This window comes from Macaca mulatta, chromosome 6, assembly GCF_049350105.2.
Source record: "Macaca mulatta isolate MMU2019108-1 chromosome 6, T2T-MMU8v2.0, whole genome shotgun sequence".
NCBI classification, from domain to species: domain Eukaryota; kingdom Metazoa; phylum Chordata; class Mammalia; order Primates; family Cercopithecidae; genus Macaca; species Macaca mulatta.
Window position 1 is genome coordinate 131,611,863 of NC_133411.1, and position 21,560 is coordinate 131,633,422.

At 37.5% G+C, this 21,560-nt stretch overlaps 1 pseudogene; it reads left to right on the forward strand.

Moving 5' to 3' along the window:
• Window positions 1-6,543: 6,543 nt before the first annotated feature.
• Window positions 6,544-21,060, forward strand: LOC114679040 (arginine-fifty homeobox-like; annotated as a pseudogene).
• The last annotated feature ends 500 nt before the right edge of the window (window positions 21,061-21,560 follow it).

Here is a 21,560-nt window from a genome sequence, read left to right on the forward strand (position 1 = left end):
ATAGAACCTAATTTTGATCAAATATAAGAAAGTGTGTTTTATGATTAGCTGCTTCCTAAGCCTTGACTTTTACTTTAATCTTTACTTGTGTTTTGAGGATGCACACTTACTCACTCTCTCCTGAATCATAATCTCTTAACCTCTTAATCTCCTGGTTCCTTTTGCTTTCTTCAACACTGAGGACAAGAAAAAGGCTACCGTCCTCATTGGTTGAAGCACTGATTCATAATCTTGTCACAATGTGTACACTCATAATCTTATCACTTTTCAGCTGGTTCTAGATGCATCTCCCTTCCTCTCCATTGTAGAGGGATAAAATAAAATGCCTCAATTTATAATCCATATTTTTAACATAATTTTTGTTTATACCACAATCCCTGAATTTTCAGTCAATTTTTTTTCAAAGGAATCTCCCCCACCCCTCCCTTCTCTTTGCAAGGCCACTGTTTGATCCAGTTAAGTTTTTATATGGAAAACATTTTAAGCAGCTCCAGTTGCTGATTTTACAAAGAATAAAAACAGAAATGATAGGAGCATTTGGCAAGAACCCTTAGACCTGAGCAGCAACCCACTGATATATTCCTGCTGCAGAAGTGATTTGTTTTGTTTCATGAACTTGTACAAGCGACTCTTTCTTTTTCAGTGCAAACGTAGTCACAAAAGGGAAAAAGACCAGCACACTGTGGGGAGCACATATTTGGTTCTTTAACCAACTTTTAAAAATATGTTTTATGTCAATATCTAAATTACATAGAGCAAGCTGACATGCTCTCTTTTCCTTTCGTTTATGAACTCTATTCTGAAAGTGGGTGTGAAATAATCCTTTTGCTTGTGCTTCTGGATTGGCTTTGATGAGTCAGTTATTAAATATGACTGGTTCAGATGTCACATATCGATGCAGGGCATAAATGTCGGCGTTTAGATGGAGAATAATTGGATTCATATCTGTGTTATGTTTTAGAATTGCCGGGTCAGTTCTGGGTCTCTTGCTGTAAATTCTTCATCACAGACCCAAGTAAAAGGAATGTGACAGATTTAATACCTTGAATAAGTTATTAACTGTAAGGATGCATAAAACAGGGGCACTGCTGAGCAGAGAACATTACACTGCTCATAATTCTGTAAATGAAAATTAAAGTTTTTTTCATTTTAGTGAAATATATTTTTCATTAGCTCTCTTGCTTTACTCAAGTAAGTTCTTTATGTTTGATCTAATGTAATCACTTTTATTTGGCCATTGAATTTATGAATGTTTAAACTCTAACATCCAAGCGTGAGAGAATGAATTTGATAAGAGAAGAGAGTTGTTTATAATGTTTCACTTCCCAAAATGTCAAGTGGCAGCCAGGTGGCTACTGCTGACTGCAACTGTGATTTTTCATGAGAACAATATCTAATGCAAATCCCATTGTAGAGACTTCATGAAATATCACCATTTATCGTCATAGCATATTTGCCTTTTGTTATGGCCTAAAAGAAAGAGAACTGAAATCTAGTCACACCTATTAATTTTAAAATTATTTGAAAAAGAAAAAAAAATAAGAAGCCAAGAAGTCAGGAGGAGGATGGGTGTTTTTCATACCTCCCAGCATCAGCACTAGAATCTTTAAGGGTGGCTGGTGCTGGAGAGCAGCTTGGGTTTTTCTGTGGTAGAATAACAGCAGTGGTTCTCTTATGTCTGTGTTACCAGGCCATCCCCACTCCAAGAAAATTCTTCATTTCTACAGCACCTTTTATCATGCAAGCTCAGAGTGTACAGGGTAATTCAACACAATTACATTCACTTGGCCATCCATTTTATTACTTAAACATTGAATACCTCCTATAGAAAAAGTCAGTTGCTGCCAATAAAGAGCTGTACTATAAGTTATGCAAGAGTTTCTCAAACTTGGCTTATTCAACACCACCTTCTGTACTTATTTAGCACACACTTTTACAGGTACTGTTCCGAGTACTTTATGAATACTAGTCCATTTAATCCTCACAGCAATCTGATGTCATCTTTTATTGCCACAAGAAATTGAGGTTTACAGAAATATAGTAATTTGCCCAAGACCACACCTTCACAAATTTTGCAGTGTCCACATCTCATCTACACATTATTTATCTACTAATTTTCTTTAAGTGACTTTTTTCTCCTTAAGTAAAAGTGTACTTAAGGAGTGTTATTGCTTCCATAAAGGGACAACAAATATTGAGCTTAATTAATGTGGTAATTATATTTTCAAGTATACATTAAAATAAATACATATATCACATCACACCCACTAGGATGGCTGCAGTCAATAAAATGGAAAATAACTAGTGTTGGTGAGGATACGGAGAAATTGGAACCCTCACACTCTGTCAGTGGTAATGTAAGATGCTGTAGCTACCATGGAAAACAGTTTGGTGCTTTCTAAAAAATGTTAAACAAAGAGTTATTATATGAGCCAGCAATCTCACTCCTGGATATATTGCCCATAAGTTTGAAAATAAGGACTCAAATACTTGTACATGGATGTTCATTGCAGCATGATTCATAATAGCCACGAAGTGTAAACAACCCAAATGTCCACCAACTGCCGAATGGATAAACAAAATGTGATACATCCATACAAATAAATTTCCAAATAATGGAAAATTATTTGACCATAAAAGGGATTGAAATACTGATACATCATACAAAACTGATGAACCTTGAAAACATTATGCAAAGTGAAAGAAGCCAGACACAAAAGGCCACATATTGTACAATTCCATTTATAAAAAATATTCAGAATAGGTAAATCCATAGAAACAGGAAGTAGATTCATGATTATCAGAAGATATCTGGAGAGAAGAATGAGAAGTGACTGCTGAATGCCTATGGGGTTTCTTTTTGAGGGGATAAAAATGTTCTGAAGTTAGATAGTAATAATCAATGGTCAGTTTTGTGAGTATACTAAAAACCACTAAAATCCACATTTTTAAAGGGTGAACCTGATGATAGTGAATTGGATCTCAATAAAGCTGCTATTTTAAAAATAGAAAATAAAAGAGAAAGATTTCAAAAGATGCTTCAGGGATACTGCAAATATCTTCTTTCATTTGTAAGGCAACCATTTCTTGTATGTGAATAAGGATTTTCCAGGTACCATAAGACAGAAACAAAATACAGAATTAAAAAATGGATGGAGAGGATGGTTTTTAAAAACACACACATATTACATTTTTAAAGATGTGTTTGTGTTCTACCTAAAATAATTTCATATGTACTGCCCGAGGTAAACTCACCAAGATTTGGCAAGCACTGTTGAATATCACAGTGGTCAGCAAGACTGGGTTTGAAGCCCAGTTCTAGCACTTACTATGTGAGCTGGGAAAGTTCTTTAATGTTTCTAAAACTTGATTTCTTCATTTGTAAAATAGAGATAATTCCTGGGAGTGCCAATATCAGGGAAGCCTGGGTCATTAACTTAATATGGTAACATGTCTTGTTTATAGCCTAGAAAGGCAACGTGCTAAAAACATTATGTGTAATGTCATTATATGCTCCTAAAAACTGTATGGTCCAATTTAAATATAATAACCAAGTGTATAGTCTTCACTGTGCACAATTCCTCTAGATACTATTGAAAATCTAATGTCTTCTAATGTCATACCCACTAAAAGGGTTATTGATACAGAATCATTGCCTTCTTCAAATTCCTTAAATTCAGACTCTGTTGTCTGACAGATCACATTTTGTTTTTAAAATTTTAATACATCAATTTATGGTAAATTGTATCATTCTACACTCTAGTAAAGCTATGTCAAAAAAGTATTTGTATTTTATTTATATTTATGTTCTAAATTTACAAGTTGTGGGGATCTTGTATGTACCCTCAAAAGGATTACATCTTAGAATGCTGAAAAAAATTGCTCAAAAATCTATAAACTTCCCAAAAAGAAAACATAAATAAAGTACAGAAACTATTACTCAACTCTTAATTGACACTAGGGTCTTAGGGTATCCTATTGGCTTCTGAGAGACCCACTCATGTACAACAGCATTCATTAACTAAAAATAAATTTCAAATGTGCAGATTCAGTGACAATAATAATAAACAAATGCCAAATTACTACGATATATTATACCCTTGCACCAGCAATTGAAATGAGCTTGGAGTCTTTGAAAGTCCATGTAGCAATAAAAGTATGGCCCCCAACTGGATCAGAAATGTGAGTGTGAAAACACTTTTTCTTTTAAAGAGTCTATGTAACAAGTCCTGAAGTAATAATTCAAGTATTAAGCATACTATTACTCCTATCTCTTAGTCTCATATTTGATTGAATGCTTAGGAATCTACCTCACAGGGAGATGCTATGTCAACCAGTCAACTTTGCAAAGCAATCAAGGTTACCAAAACAGATTATGTTTATAAGACAAGGTCAAAAAGAACTTCAGCAACTCTTAGCATCTGAGTTAATCCCTAGTTTAATTTTTTCAAGTGTTTCCAGTCAGTCCCTAATTATTTCTATTTAACTCACCCTTTACACATGCAGAGCCAAGTAAAGTGAATTGGGCCCATGGGTTTTACATTTTCATTAAAAGACAGAGGTAACATTTAACCAAGTTGAATTGTGGGTGGCAGCTCACTGCATGATTTTTTTTCAGAGGAAATTTGACTGAACACATGGAGCTGGGCTGTGCAACAGGTCACTATTTGCTTTACAAGTAGGTCTATATAAAATGGTATTTGGCAAGTATTCACCAAAACCCCTTACACTGTACCACAGCTAAATTATTGTCCTTCCTGCTACCTTTCAGTTACCAAAGTAAAAAGGTCAGAATCATGACACTTTTTTAAAAAATGCAAATGAGTTCTGTTAGCAGTAACTATTTGTAACAAACTTCCATTTCTATTAACCACATTAGGACAGTGATATTTTCCTACATACATTCTGTGAGCTCAATAAATGCTCTCTGACAAAGCTGAGCTCTAATATATGTGTGTATGTGTGTGAGAATATGCAAATATACAAATTGCCAAGTTGTTAAATGTCTGTTTATGTGTTTCCACAGAAGTGCTACTCTTCACAAGTGCCTAAAATGTAAAGATATCTAGAAATAAGTATAAAGACCCAGGTATAGAGACACTAAATTACAATCAAATTAGAAAAGTAAAAGTAGTATATGTGTCTCACAGTACACACATTAATGGGGAAAACATTCTAGTTTGAATTTTAATTAACAGCTAAAAATTTAGAAAGTATTATTTGCTTTCAGTTATAAAATACTGAGTATATTTATTATTCAACTTACAAGTATTCCCAGATTTTATTAATAGGCTTATATTAGATTTCTTTTCTGTAAATTAAATCAACAAAGAAAATTAGCAACAAGCAGGGACTCCTAGGAAAACTTTTATTTAAATTTTAAAAAATTATAAATTTAAAAGTTCTGTATAGAAAAAGAAGAACACATAAGTAAAGATACAAAATGAACTGGGAAAAAATCTATGACATGTATGACAAACAGAAAAGTAATATAATAAATATATAAAGAATAATTTAAATCTATAAGAAAAAGATTAATATCTAAATTAAAATGTGGGCAAAGGCCATGAGTGGGCAAGTCACAAAAGAAAGAATTAAAATGTGCATTAAATATGTAAAAAGATATTCAACCTTACTTGTAATTGACAGAAAGCAAATTTTAAAAGAGGAGAGAAACTTTTTACCTAGAAAAGTCCCAAGTGTTTTTAAACTGGTAATATGAGGAGAGTTCAAAAAGCTCATGGAAAATGCATATTATAAAGAAACTATATGTGGATTTCAAATTTTTTGCACTCATACTAACTTGTAACATACCTGAACAGGATCTAGTTTGAAGCACTAAGAAAGATAAGATAGCAGTTTGAAAAGATCCACTATCAGAACAATATGATTCTGCTAAAATTGAAGCATGAACAAACATCAAATTTATGGTGAAGTTTGGGAGGAAGAATGGGGAAATCACTGATGGGATGAAATGGTGTGAAGATGAAGCCCACAGAAGCAGACAATCCACATCAATTTGAAAGGAAAAAATTAATCCTTTGCTGCCCTAATTGAGGAGGACCAACAATTAACAGCAGAAACAATAGTCAGCACCATAGATATCTCAAATGGTTCAGCTTATACAATTCTGACTGAAAAATTAAAGTGGAGCAAATTTTCTACTGGATGGGTGCCAAAACTATTGTACCAGATCAACTGCAGACAAGAGCAGAGCTTTCAATGACAATTTTAAATAAGTGGGGTGAAGATCCTGAAGCATTTCTTCAAAGAATTGTAACAGAAGATGGAACATGGCTTTACCAGTACAATCCTGAAGAGAAAGCACAATCAAAGCAATGGCTACCAAGAGGTGGGAGTGATCTGGTCAAAGCAAAAGTGGACCAGTCAAGAGCAAAGGTCATGGTGTATCAGTCTGTTCTCACACTGCTATAAAGAACTACCTGAGACTGGGTAATTTATGCAGAAAAGAGGTTTAATTGACTTACAGTTCCACAGGCTGTACAGGAAGCATGACTGGGAGACCTCAGGAAACTTACAATCATGGTGGAAGGTGAAGGGTAAGCAAGCATGTGTTATCATGGTAGAGCAATAGAGAGAGAGAAGAGGGAGGTGCCACACACTTTCAAACAACCAGATCTCATGAGAACTCACTATCATGAGAACAGGAAGGGGAAAACTGCCCCCATGATTCAGTCACCTCCCATCAGGCCCCTCTCCCAACACATGGGGATTACAATTCAACATGAGATTTGGGTGAGGATACAGAGCCAAACCATATCACATGGCAACAGTTTTTTGGAAGGCTCAAAGCATTTTGCTTGTTGACTTTCTGAAGGGCCAAAGAACAATAACATCTACCTACTATGAGAGTGTTTTGAGAAAGTTAGCCAAGGCTTTAGCAGAAAATCGTCCAAGAAAGCTTTACCAGAAGAGGTCTTCTCCGCTCTGCTCATTCCTCTCATCAAACAAAGACAATTTTGTAAGAATTTCAATGGAAAAATCATTAGACATCTGCCTTACACTTCTACTTGGCTCCTCCTGACTTCTTTTTGTTTCCTAATCTTAAAATATCTGTAAAGGGCACCTTTTTTCTTCAGTTAATAATGTGAAAAAAACTGCTTTGACATGATTAAATTCCAAGGTCACTCACTTCTTTAAGGATGGACTAAATGGTATCATTGCTTACAAAACTGTCTTGAACTTGATGGAGCTTATGTTGAGAACTAAAGTTTATATATTTTTATTTTTATCTTTTAATTCTGTCTTTCCATTAACTTTTTAAAATATAGAGATGGGAGTCTCACTATGTTGTCCAGGCTGGTCCTGAACTCCAGGGCTCAATCAGTCCTCCCACCTTGGCCTCCCAAAATCTTGGGATTACAGATGTGAGCCACCACACCCAGCCTCCGTGAAATTTTGGATCCCCTCATACATAGTATTGGTGATATTGGTCTCAATACAAGCACTCTCATTTTGTGAGTCAGTGTATAAACTGACTATACCTTTCTGGAGGGCAATTTGGCAATATTGTGTTAAGACAAATATGCCTACCCTTTGATGCAACAATTCCAATTCCAGGAATTAATCCTAAGGAAATCATCAAATTAATGATCAAAAATACATACATATACATGTTATATAAATATAACATAAATGTGTGTGTGTGTTTGTGTGTGTGTGTGTGGTGGTATTGTAAGATTCCATAAAACTTGAAAAACCCAAATCTCTAATAAAACAGGGTAAGTTAAATAATTTATTATGGTACTCTCAAACAACGAAATGAACAACTATATTTAAAATGAAAATGTAGAATTACATTTATTAACAAAAATTTTAAGGTATATTATTGAGAAACTAAGTTTTAAAACAGTTTTGGTCCTTTTTTTGCAAGAAATGTGTGTAACAAAAGTTTAGAGTTATGCTAAAATAAGAACATTAGTTGTCTCTGGGCAATGAGATTTTATCTAATTTTTTTCTTGCTACTGTTCTGTATAGTTTAACTTTTTGGCAGTGTATGTATTATGTTTATAATCAGAAAAAGATCTCAACTTTATCTTATTGATATTCTTTTCACCAATTCCCCAGTTTTAGGAGCAGCAAAAAACATGACCCTACAAGTCAAACTGTTGACTACTGAACCTTCAAATTATTAATTATTGCCCTAACAATTCCCTCCTCTCTATTGGAAATATTTAATTTCTAAATTGCAATGTCTAACTTTCCCTTAATCTGTTGAACACAAGAAATCAATGTGACTGACAGAAGTGACAGGTAATGTTTCTTTTCCTTTCCCAACACTTCTAGCACAGTTCTGCTGGAAATACATACGGTATTTATTCAACAAACACTGCTTCAATTGTAGTATTACAAGGATCCTGGAGACTTTCCAGTGCAGTCCATGGTAATCTGATATCAGCTAAAGAACTAAGTTGTTGGATTATCCAAAATAATAAAATAAATTATATTTCCCTGAGATTTCTTCTACATCTAATTGATTAACACAAAACAAAGCTACACTATAATCTACAGAAGAGGAGGATTTTTCTGATTCGCAAATGACATGATTTATAAAACAACAAAGCCATCAGACTGATGGGACTGTTGTTTTTCTACATTACTTAGCAATCATGAAGCATGACAATGTGAATTTTTTTGGCCTTTTATAAAAACTTCTTAGAAGAGTTGGACTTAAAGATTACCGTTCAGAATACTACCCTTCAAGACCTTTCTTCCTCATCCACTGAGAAGATACCAGCTAGAACACTGGGAACCCACTAAGCAGACCAAGTGGAGGGCAGTGTTTTTAGGTATCCAGGTGGTGAGCAGCACATGGGAATGTTCACCTAGTAGATTTGCACCCTAATATCTTTTAACATAATAAATGCAGCTGGTTCTCCATATCAGTGGGTCCACATCCATGGATCAAACCAACTGCAGATCAAAAATATACAGACAGAAAAAAGTTGATGGCTGCATCTGTACTGAACATATGCAGACTTGTTTTCTTGTCATTATTCCCTAAATAATACAGTATAGCAACTATTTACATAATATTTGCATTGTATTAGGTATTACAAGTAATCTGGATATGATTTAAAGTATTTGGGAGGATGTATGTAGGTTGTATGAAAATAGTATACCATCTTATATGAGGGATTTGAACATCCCTGGATTTTGGTATCCAGGGGGGTCCTGGAACCAATCTCCCACAGATACCAAGATGTCACCATACAAAAATTATGCTATCTATTCTGTATAGTTTATCCATTCTGTGTAGTTTAACTTTAACTAGTATTATCTGTTATGCACCATTCATTTTTAAAACTGGATATACTGGATTATAGGATCTGCAAGCTATTAATATACTGGATTACATTGCCAATTCTTTGCCACTGACTCATCTTTCACTAGAGAACTCACTACATTGCAGAGTTTTTATATCCTTATCAGTAATGTTAAGAAAATATGTAATCCTTGAAGAGTTTTGTTTAAATTGCTAGACTGACCGCTAAATAGCATGATGTCATTTGAGGCTCTGTTGCATTTATCACTGTGCTCTTTGGTGAGGGAAGAGTTCTTCGTTTTCATCCAAAATTTTGTTTTTCTAATTTGAAAGTCGTATAGGCTGAAAAAGACATTGTAGCAAACCATAAAGGTATAAAGAAATGAAAACAACTCATACTATACCATTCTCAAATAGGATGAGTATTTTTTACATGTCTTGTAGCCAAGTGATTAAGAGGGCAGGCTGCTGAAATCATAGTGCCCAGGGTTCAAATCCCAGATTTGCCAGTTACTAGTTCTGTGCCCCTAAGCAAGCGGCTTTGTGATTCAGTTTCTCAAGAGAAGGGAGGAGGGAAATATTAGAGAAGAACTCCTGGCCGGGCGCGGTGGCTCAAGCCTGTAATCCCAGCACTTTGGGAGGCAGAGACGGGCGGATCACGAGGTCAGGAGATCGAGACCATCCTGGCTAACACGGTGAAACCCCGTCTCTATTAAGAAATACAAAAAACTAGCCGGGCGAGGTGGCGGGCGCCTGTAGTCCCAGCTACTCGGGAGGCTAAGGCCGGAGAATGGCGTGAACCCGGGAGGCGGAGCTTGCAGTGAGCTGAGATCCGGCCACTGCACTCCAGCCTGGGTGACAGAGCGAGGCTCCGTCTCAAAAAAAAAAAAAAAAAAAGAGAAGAACTCTTAATGGGTGGTTATGAGAATTAAATAGGTTAATATATGTAAGTGCTTGGAACAGTGCCTGGCACATGGTCTCATGTTAACTATAGCTATTATTTCCATTTTGAATCAATACATTAAATATATGGAATATACACATATGAAATCATACTGTTTGGCATCCTGCTTTTTCACTTAACAAATTATCTTGAGCATCTTTTTTTTCCTTTTTAAAAATTTTTTCATGTAAATTAATATAGAATTGTGTAATCATTTTTAATCACTACATAGCATTAAATTGCAAAGATGTATAAAATTCTGTAACCAATCAGAGGAAACCATTGTAAAGGCTCTATTCCATAATATAATCTCATCATGAAGATCAAATTGGGTTATTAAGCAAAAAAAGTGAAAGTATAGTCTGCTACTAAATCTTTAAAGTTTTTTACTAGCTTGGTTTTTTAAAAAGACAGTTATTTTAAAACAAAAAACTAATGTGCAATCCTTATAGTTCTCCTGATTGTTTATGCTCAGAAAATAACATCAAAGGCTCTTCAAAATCTCCTAAGTTAGTACCACTTGCTTTGGCTGATTTCATCACCTAAAAGATCTTACTTCAGATTGTTTCAGGGGAAAAACTGTCCCTCAATTAACCCTGATTGTCAGCAGTACATGAAAAATAACCATGAAACAGAGCTATTTTTAAACTGAATTTTATAAGAAGGGGACCAAACAAGACTGATCTCAGATATCTGGGGTAAAAAATACAGAGACCTTTTCAGTATATATTTCTATTTCTTTATAGAACATTTTTGTCATGGGAGACTATAAAGTTTATGATCTTACAGGACTTTTTATTGCTGATGTATAGTATCTACAATGCTGATGTAGAAAAAAAAATAATCTTCTCTGCCTTGTCACCCAAGGTTTGAGTTCATGGTCATATCAAACTTCCAGACCAACCTTCCAAGTTTTAAGGCCACCTTATTATACTCTGGGGAGGATTCATATGGCCGGGAATATCATTGCAACAATCTTAAAGACCAGTCCAAAAAACCCTCTCAGTTTCAGAAATATTTCATATCTCTTCCACATTCCTCAAAATCACAGGTTTGTGCTAAATCTGAAAAAAAAAATTATACTACTCTTTTTTCTATATGTGAAGATAACTTTATTGATCAACCTTCAGGCCCAGTGCTTTGGACTTGACCAGGCTCATTCACATCTGTGATGGATTACAAAGGACACGTGTTTTCAAGGCTAGAATTTAGTTTGTGACCATGGAATAGAAAACCTTAGTTAAGGGAGACTAAATGTTAAGCTCTGGTCTTATTTTTATGTATATATACCAACCAGTGATTCTTAAACTAGCCATGATTAAGAATCCCCTGGGAAATTTTCAATGCAAATTCTCAGGTCCAACCCCAAACCTATAGAGTTGAAAACTACAGGATCAAAACCCAGGATGTATTTATAACAGTTTAACATATTTTAATATATATACTTACTATGTATATTATATATGTGTAAAATATATATACATATTTCCTCAAGAAATATTAATGCAAGACAGCACAAATCCATCTATGGACTGGAGTTTGGGAGGTACTGCTCTAACTACCTGGGTTAGACAGTATATTCATTTAGACAAATATTTTTAAGAACTTATTGTGGTTAGGTCTCTGGTGATACAAAGGAAATAAAGTGTGAAATCCCTGTAAACAAGCTACTGAGCCAGTATTCCAGCATTCTCCAAAATGTTTTCCATGAGACGTTTATAGGTATTACATTCAAAAAGGGATTATGATCAAATAAATTTGGTAAACTCTAGATTAAGCACATTTAACACATTTCTTTACTTCAGAATTTTTCAGGGCCTTTAATATGTTGTGTCTTTCCAAGAAGGAAGTCAGACTTCTCTCTACATGGAATTCTTTTTTCACAGAGTATGTCTTAGAACAAATTTTCCAAAGAATACAGTTTTGGAAGTGTTGAACTAGATTATCAATTTCTTACGGACAATGATCATGACTTTCTACATTTTTAAACTCCTGTAGCACCTAAACAAAGATTACTAGTACATGGAAAGTCAGTTGGTCAAATGAATTCTCACAATCTGAAAGGTAGGTTTATTATCCAAGATGTTAAGGAAATGGAGGCTGAAAAAGTATTAAAGATTGCCTGTGCCTACAGAGTAAAGCTGTCGTTTATTCCATTACTTTTTTGAATTTCATTTCCTCTTTTGGAGGGCTGGCTCATATTTATGCCCCCAGTAAAGCAATGGCTTACTTGTGAACTGCCAGTTTGTCTCTTACTAACATTTTAAAATTAGCCTTCATAGATGCTAATAATTTTACTCAGAAGAAAGCTGTGTCTGTGGAATGATGTTGGAACTGTGACAGCAGAAACACCATAGGAGCCAAGGAGCTTAGCATGCCTCAAAAGGTGAGAATGGCACACATATGCACCAATTTTTCTTATCAAAACATATCAGCGCTTGTACAGGAATACAAGAAGAATATGAGGAGAATAATCACAGCATTGGGGAAATAGCATGCTAGTCTTGTAGCTACTTCCAGCATAAGGACCTTGCTGGGCATTATCTGCCAGGCTGTGGTGCAGGAAACCATTATACAGCATGGAAAAGTGAACTTGGCAAATGAAGGATAAGAGGAAAATCAAAAGAACAGTTTCTGTCATCAGTTCTCCTTTTCCAGGACTGAAGCAAACTTGTTTGATATTTTTAGTTTGCTTGATTCTAAATGACATGAAAATGCTTCCATTTCACGGGGGGAGGGCCAGCTGGAGTGAAAATCAAATGGCTGAGAACTGAGGTTTTATGTTTTATCTTTTAATATGGGAAAGAAAAGAAAAAACACTGTATCTCAGAGTGGTTAGAAACCAAATTGTTTTTTATAGTCTGCATCCTGCTTTGATGAAATGGGGGTGGTTTTCATGATGTCATCCACATGGTTTAAATAAACAGTATACTAAGGTTAACAAGCTACAATCATAACAGAACTAGTAGGGGATTATAGCTGGGCTAATTTGATCAATTACTTTCAGTTCCAGAGGTCTCTAGATGAGACAGAAGCCAGTATACACATTTTGGCAGATAAAAAATTAGTTTGGTCAACACATACCCTGATGGTAATGAACATTCTTTCAAACTTCATTTTTCATCCCCGAGAGAGTAGAATCCCACTAATGCCAGTCACTGCCACTCAAAACCAGCCAAAAAGATAACAGTATTTTAGGCGCCAGAAATTTGCATTCCATGGGGTAGGCTAGGACTAGTCTTTTGGCTGCTCCATTGTGTCTGTGTTATATTTTAAGTTTTCCTCTCAGTATTTTTCTATTCAAAATTAATTGAAACTAGGAATAACTATCTAAAGTTTGTTTTTTGGGGTTGTTTTGTTTGTTTTTGAGATGGAGTTTTGCTCTTGTCACCCAGGCTGGAGTGCAATGAAGCAATCTCGGCTCACTGCAACCACCACCTCCCAGGTTCAAGTGATTCTCCTGCCTCAGCCTCCCAAGTAGCTGGGATTACAGGTGTCTGCCACGACACCTGGCTAATTTTTTGTATGTTTAGTAGAGATGGGGTTTTGCCATGTTGGGAAGGCTGGTCTCGAACTCCTGACCTCGGGTGATCTGCCCACCTTGGCCTCCCAAAGTGCTGGGATTACAGGCATGAGCCACTGCACCTGGCCAACTATCTAAAGTTTTTAGTCATTGTATGCTATGCCTTCGACAGTTGATATTTTCTTTCTTCTTCTTTTTTTTTTTTCCATAGCATGTTTGTTTGTTTACTTTAAGTTCTGGGATACACGTGAAGAACCTACAGGTTCATTACATAGGTATACATGTGCCATAGTGGTTTGCTGCACCTATCAGCCCGTCATCTAGGTTTTAAGCTCTACATGCATTAGGTATTTGTCTAAATGCTCTCCTTCCCCTGCCCCCAACCCCTGGACACGCCCTGGTGTCTGATATTCCACTCCCTGTGTCCATGTGTTCTCATTGTTCAGCTTCCACTTATGAGTGAGAACATGCAGTGTTTGCTTTTCTGTTCCTGTGTTAGTTTGCTGAGGATAACGGTTTCCAGCTTCATCCATGTCCTTGCAAAGGACATGAACTCATTCTTTTTAATGGCTGCATAGTACTACATGGTGTATATGTACCACATTTTCTTTATGCAGTCTATCATTGATGGGCATTTGGGTTGGTTCCAAGTCTTTGCTATTGTAAATAGTGCTGCAGTAAACATACATGTGCATATGTCTTTATAATAGAATGACTTATAATCCTTTGGGTATATACCTACTAATGGGATTGCTGGGTCAAATGGTATTTCTGGTTCTAGATCCTTCAGGAATTGCCACACTGTCTTCAACAATGGTTGAACTAATTTACACTCCCACCAACAGTGTAAAAGCGTTCCTATTTCTCTACATCCTCGCCAGTATCTGTTGTTTCCAGATTTTTTAATGATCGCCATTCTAACTGGCATGAGATGGCATCTCATTGTGGTTTTGATTTGCATTTCTCTAATGACCGGTGATGATGTGCTTTTTTTGTATGTTCCTTGGCTGCATAAAAGTAAACAGTTTTTTCCTCTTTTTTTTTTTTTTTTTTTTTTTTTTGAGACGGAGTCTCACTCTGTCACCCAGGCTGGAGTGCAGTGGCCGGATCTCAGCTCACTGCAAGCTCCGCCTCCCGGGTTTACGCCATTCTCCTGCCTCAGCCTCCCAAGTAGCTGGGACTACAGGCGCCCACCACCATGCCCGGCTAATTTTTTGTATTTTTAGTGGAGATGGGTTTTCACCGTGTTAGCCAGGATGGTCTTGATCTCCTGACCTCGTGATCCGCCCATCTCAGCCTCCCAAAGTGCTGGGATTACAGGCGTGAGCCACCGCTCCCGGCCTTCTTAATTTTTATTTTAAGTTCAGGGGTACATGTGCAGATTTGTTGCATAGGTATATTTGTGTTATGGGTATTTGTTGTACAGATTATTTCACCATCCAGGTTTTTTTTTTTTTTTTGAGACGGAGTCTCGCTCTGTCTCCCAGGCTGGAGTGCAGTGGCGGGATCTCGGCTCACTGCAAGCTCCGCCTCCCGGGTTTACGCCATTCTCCTGCCTCAGCCTCCAAGTAGCTGGGACTACAGGCGCCCGCCGCCATGCCCGGCTAATTTTTTGTATTTTAGTAGAGACGGTGTTTCACCGTGTTAGCCAGAATGGTCTGGATCTCCTGACCTCGTGATCCGCCCGCCTTGGCCTCCCAAAGTGCTGGGATTACAGGAGTGAGCCACAGTGCCCGGCCATCATCCAGGTATTAACCCTAGTACCCATTAGTTATTTTTCCCGATCCTCTCCCTCCTCTCACCTTCCACCCTCTGAAAGGCTGGAGTGTGTGTTGTTCCCCTCTGTGTGTCCATGCGTTCTCATCATTTAGCTACCAGTTGTAAGTGAGAACATGTGGTGTTTGGTTTTCTGTTCCCGTGTTAGTTTGCTAAGGATAATGTCCTCCAGCTCCATCCATGTCCCTGCAAAGGACATAATCTCATTCTTTTTTATGGCTGCATAGAATTCTATGGTGTATAATGTACCACATTTTCTTTATCCAGTCTATCAGTGATGGGAATTTAGGTTGATTCCATGTCTTTTCTATTGTGAATAGTGCTACAATGAACATAGGTATGCATGTGTCTTTATAATAGAATGATTTCTATTCCTTCGGGTTTATACCCAGTAATAGGATTGCTGGGCCATATGGTATTTCTGTCTTTAGGTCTCTGAGGAATTGCCACACTGTCTTCCACAATGGCTGAATGAATTTAAACTCCCACCAACAGTGTGCAGGCATTTCTTTTTCCTCCACAACCTCACCACCATCCATTATTCTTTTACTTTCAGTAACCGTCATTCTGACTGATGTTAGATAGTATCTCATTGGGGTTTTGATTTGCATTTCTCTATTGATCAGTGATGTGGAGCTTTTTTTCATATGCTTACTGGACACATGTATGTCTTCTTTAGAAAAGTGTTTGTTCTGTCCTTTGCTTACTTTTTAATGGAGTTATTTGTTTTTTTCTTGTAAATTTGTTTAAGTTCTTTATAGATGTTGGATATTAGACATTTGTCAGATGCATGGATTGCAAAGCTTTTCCCCCATTCTGTATGTTGTCTGTTTATTAAACAGTTTATGTCCATAGAGTATATGAAGGAACTGAGCAATGAGCTTTAGATACATGACTTATCAGCTTTGTAAGATGCTGAATACAAAGAAATGATTTTTAGTATGTAAATAGAAGAAATGAATGATAAAAAAAAAACGAGCTATTTAAATTCCATAATTGCTATTTAAAAGGCACTAGCTTGGTGGTACAGGGTACAAAATTGTGTAAGTCATGGATCTGACTTGATTGTCTCCTAGGGGAGATGCCATCCACACCATGAATTACAACACACAGCAGATATGCCACAGAAGAGTGACAAAAATTTGACTCCTCATTCCAAAGTCAAAAGATGACAAGACCTCATTTGGGGGCAGGAATCAAGAAAAAATTCTGGGATGAGCTTTCATTTGCGATGTTCAGGCCATGATATAGACATTTTTGCATAAGGAATAAATCATAGGTAGCATGAAGTGGGGAATTAGGGAATGCCCAGGGAATGCTGAAGAGGACCTTTTGGTTTGCCCAGAGAATTGTGCTCCTAAAAGGCAGAGATCAAGACAAAAAAGTAAGCTGTAATCACTTTTGAAGGACTTTGGATTCCATGGGATTTTAATTTGGACAAAATAGTGTGGGGAGTTGTTGAAAGTTTTTGAGAAAAGCCTATCAGAGTAAGAAAAATTATTCCAGAAAAAATAACCATTCTCTAGCACATTTGAGAGAGCTCAGAGGTGGGGAAAATCAGAAGCTGTTATCACAGTAAGTCTAGTTGAAAGATAGAGAGTCTACATTGGGCTGGTAGCAGTGGAAAATGAAGAAAAACACAAAGGTTTTATACAAGGAGAATCTATAGGACTCAACCACTCATTGTGGAATAAAAAAGATTTAAAAAGTGGATTTCAACCTTGGGTGGATAAAAAATGGTGGCACCAACAATAGTAACATGAAAAATGAGAAAGTGGGACTCTTTTGGTGGGTTTGGTTAGGCATCATTGGAATTTGGGTGCTCCAATCACATCTAAAAACTTATAAAAACTTAGAAAGAGTAGTTGAGGGGAGATATACTGAGGGGTTTGAGAATCTGTTGAAGCAAAAGAGAATGTGAGTCCCCTCCAGAAAGAATTTTGGATTCTATTTAAGAAATATTTAATGAGTTCCTAATAGTGCCAGGGACTGTGCCGGGCATGGTAAGGAAAACAAATACACAAAACAGATCCCTTAAAAAGTTCAGAATCTAGTAAGTTTCTCATTCTGGTTCTATCACTTATTTGCTGTATAACCTAGGGAAATTAACATTTTGGGATTGTTCAGCTTGCTTCTATTCTGGGAATATTGCCGTGTACATGCTTAACCAGTTAGGTGGTGGCGTTAGATTTGCCAGGTGTAAAATTTTTTAGCATCATAGAGGAGCTCATGGGAAATGTTATTATGGACAGTCATAAGGGCTAGTAGAGGCAAGGAATTAGGTGATAGCCAAAATCCCAGTCAGAGTGAAGGAGCACAACACATGGGAAACATTTAGAGAAGTCTCTGAGGTTAGAACCGAAGCCAAAGCCTTCCACTAGTGCGTCACTTTCCGACAGTGCAAGCCAGCAGTGGCCTTGAAGCACTCCCATGCTGAGCTTAAGCACTGGATCCAGAAGCCAGAGGAATAACATAGACATTTCTAAAAAGGAACCCTGTATAGTAGAGGACAGTAGAGAAGTGTGAAAATGGCAGACATCTTCACACTGTGCTGGTGTTTAGTTATTCAATTGATACTTACTGAGTACTTACTGTGTGCTCAGGGCTACTTTCTGAGTGTACAATAGTGAGCAAAGCAGACAGGTTCCTGCCTCAGTTCATTTGCATTGTGATAAAGGAACACGTGAGGCTAATTTATTCAAGAAGCACAGCGCCAGCATCTGCTTCCTGTGAAGACTTCAGACTGCTTCTACTCATGGTGGAAGGCAAAGGGGAACCCATGTATTGTATGATGAGAGAGGGAGAAAGAGGGAGGAGAGAAGGTGTTAGGCTCTTTTTTAACAATCAAATCTCCTGGTAACTAATAGACTGAGAAGACACTCATTACCATGAGGACAGCACAAAGCTTTTCATGAAAGATCAGCCTCCATGACTCAAACACCTCCCACTAGGGCTCACCTTCAACACTGGAGCTCAAAATTTCAACATGAGATTTGGAGGCAACAAACATTCAAACTATATTGGTCCCTAATATCACGAAGTTTGTAGGCTAGTAAGGAAGACAGCTATTAATCAAATTTTTACTTGACTGTAATAGGTGTTATAAAAAAGAAGGATACGGTTCAAGGAGAACCTCTAAAAGGAGGGCTTTCATTTAGATTGAAGTATCCAAAGAGCTGTTCCAAGTGAATTATGTTTGAGCAAACAGGGGATGGAGTTGGCCTTCAACAAAGTCCTTTATTGAAGTGAGAGATGAGGAGTGGACTGCCAGACAGATCTTTCCCTATTCCTGGTCACTAGAGCATCCAATTATAGAATCCTGAAGGAATAAAATATCAAAAGGTCCAAAAACACCAAAGGTGAACCCAGTGACCCAAATACAGAGAGAACAGGAAATTATTCAAAGTCTAGTCATGCTTATTACAGAGGCTCTAGTGCATAGTGGTAAAAACCCGAGTCTGGTATCAAACCAAAACTGAAGTCTGGCATTAAAAGCTGTGTGACGTAGACAAATTAGTAACTCTCTGTAAGCCTCAGTTTCCCCCTCTGTAAGGTAGAAATAATAAGAGTCACATACCCCTGTGACTGTTAAGAGAATTAAATAATTCATAAAACTTGTAGCACAATTTCTTACACTACCCTTCAATAAATGTTAGGTGTTATCATCATCTTGGATAAGGATTTTTTACTGAGATCTACAGTGATCCAAATATCATAAAATTCACCCATTTAAAATGTGCAGTTTGGTGCATTCAGTACATTCACAAAGTTGTACAACCATCACTATCTAATTCCAGAACATTTTTATCAGCTCAAAAATAAGCCTCATATCCATTAGTCACTCCCTTTCCCTTTCCCCTCCAGCCCCTGGCAATCGCTAACCTACTTCTGTCTCTATGGATTTGTCTATTTCAGACATGTCATATAAGTGGAATCATATAATATATGGCCTCTTGTGTCTACGAAGCATAATGCTTTCAAGGTTCATTCCTGTCGTATCAAGTATTCATATTTCTTTCCTTTTTATGGCTGAATGATATTCCATTGTATAGATATAATGTATACATTATTAGTATAGAAGTTTTTGTGTGAACATATGTTTCCAATTCTCTTGGGTATACATCCAGAAGTGGGACTGCAGGATCGAATGGTAACTCTGTTTAACTTTAGGGGGAAATGCCAAACTGTTTCCCAAAGCTGTTGCATCATTTTACATTCCCACAAGCAAAGCATGAGTATCCCAATTTTTCCACATCCTTACCAACACTGTCATTGTCTGTCTTTTTTATTCACCATCCTGGTGAGTGTGAAGTGGTATCTTGTTGTGGGTTTGATTTGCATTTCCCTAGTGATATTTATTGAGCATCTTTTTCATGTGCTTATTGGCCACTTATGTATCTTCTTAGAAGAAATGTCTATTCACATCTTTGCCCATTGTTTAATTGGGTTATTTGTTCTTTTATTGTTGAGTTGGATACGGCTGTTATTTTAAAACTTTTGGATACACTAAGGAAACTGCATTTCCAGCGAGAGACACACCACGCAGGACTGAAAATGGTTAGTCTAAGGGGATTCATGACAGATTTGAGAAACCATGATGAACAGAATTTCCAGCCAGAGAATTTCCACTCAGACCCATCATCAACAGGAATGATTCCAACATGAAGGTGAACCACCACAGGATCCAGTTAGTCCCAGTTTCACTCTGTCATCCAAGCTGGAGTGCAGTGGCATGGTCTCCACTCACTGCAGCCTCAACCTCCCAGCTTCAAGTGATCTTCCCACCTCAGCCTCCCGAGTAGCTGGGACTACAGCAACATGGAGAAGGCATCAAAAACGTACTTCGTTCATCCACCAACAGTATGAAGAGCTAGAAGCTCTGTTTAGCCAGACTGTGTTCCCAGACAGAAACCTTCAGGAGAAACTAGCTTTGAAACTCAACCTACTGGAGTCAACAGTAAAGGCTTGGTTCAGGAACTGGCAATTCAGATTGAAGCAGCAGCAATCAGCAAAGCAAGCAAACCAGATCCTTCCATTCAAGAAGAATGTGCCCACCTTCCCCTGAACACCCCCCAGTCTTTATGCTTTTTCTCCTGTAGTTTCAGATTTCTACAGCTCCCTTCCACCTCAGCCCTTAGACCCTTCCAACTGGGCCCGGAACTCTACCTTCACTGAAAGTCCCACAAGTGACTTCCAAATGCAAGATACTCAATGGGAGAGGCTGGTGGCCCCAGTTCCTGCTTTGTACTCCGATGCCTATGACATATCCCAAATCATAGAACTGTACAATCTTCCTGATGAGAATGAGATATCCAGCTCTTCTTTCCACTGTCTGTATCAGTATCTCTCACCCACAAGGTACCAGGTAGGAGGACAGGATTTCCCTCTCAGCACTTTGCTGGTCCAGCTGTAGGCCTATCTCCCACACAAACCTGGCCCAGTATGACAAGCCAAAGCTTTGAAGCCTACAGTCTAACAGACAGCCTGGAATTCCAGAAAACCTCCAATACGGTAGACTTTGAATTTCTCTGACCAGAGTACTAATAAATATGGACCATTTTAAAAAGAGGTCTTCTTGCCTCTTGTACATAGCTATTGTTTCCTTTGTTTCATTTTAACCCAAACATCTGGGTCTGTGTCTCTGATTTCCATGGAAATGTTGTGAAAAGAGATTTCCAAGTAGAGCTGGGCACTACGCAATCAGCCCCACAATTCTCCCTGAGAAGCCTTCCTAGTCCCTTACATGGCCAATGAGACTCCAAAATTCCCCTCCCAAACTATCCTGGAGTTTCTAAAAGTAGGACAGTGGTTTTCGGGGTTATCCACTTTATTTTTTTAAAACTAGGAATCACTCTGTCACCCAGGCTGGAATGCAGTGGCACAATCATGGCTCACCAAAGCCTTGACCTCCTGGGCTCAGGTGATCCTCCCACCTCAGCCTCCTGAGTAGCTGGGACTACAAGTGCCCGCCACCACACTCGGCTAATTTTTTGTTTGTTTTTTGTTTTTTGAGACAGAGTCTCGCACTGTCA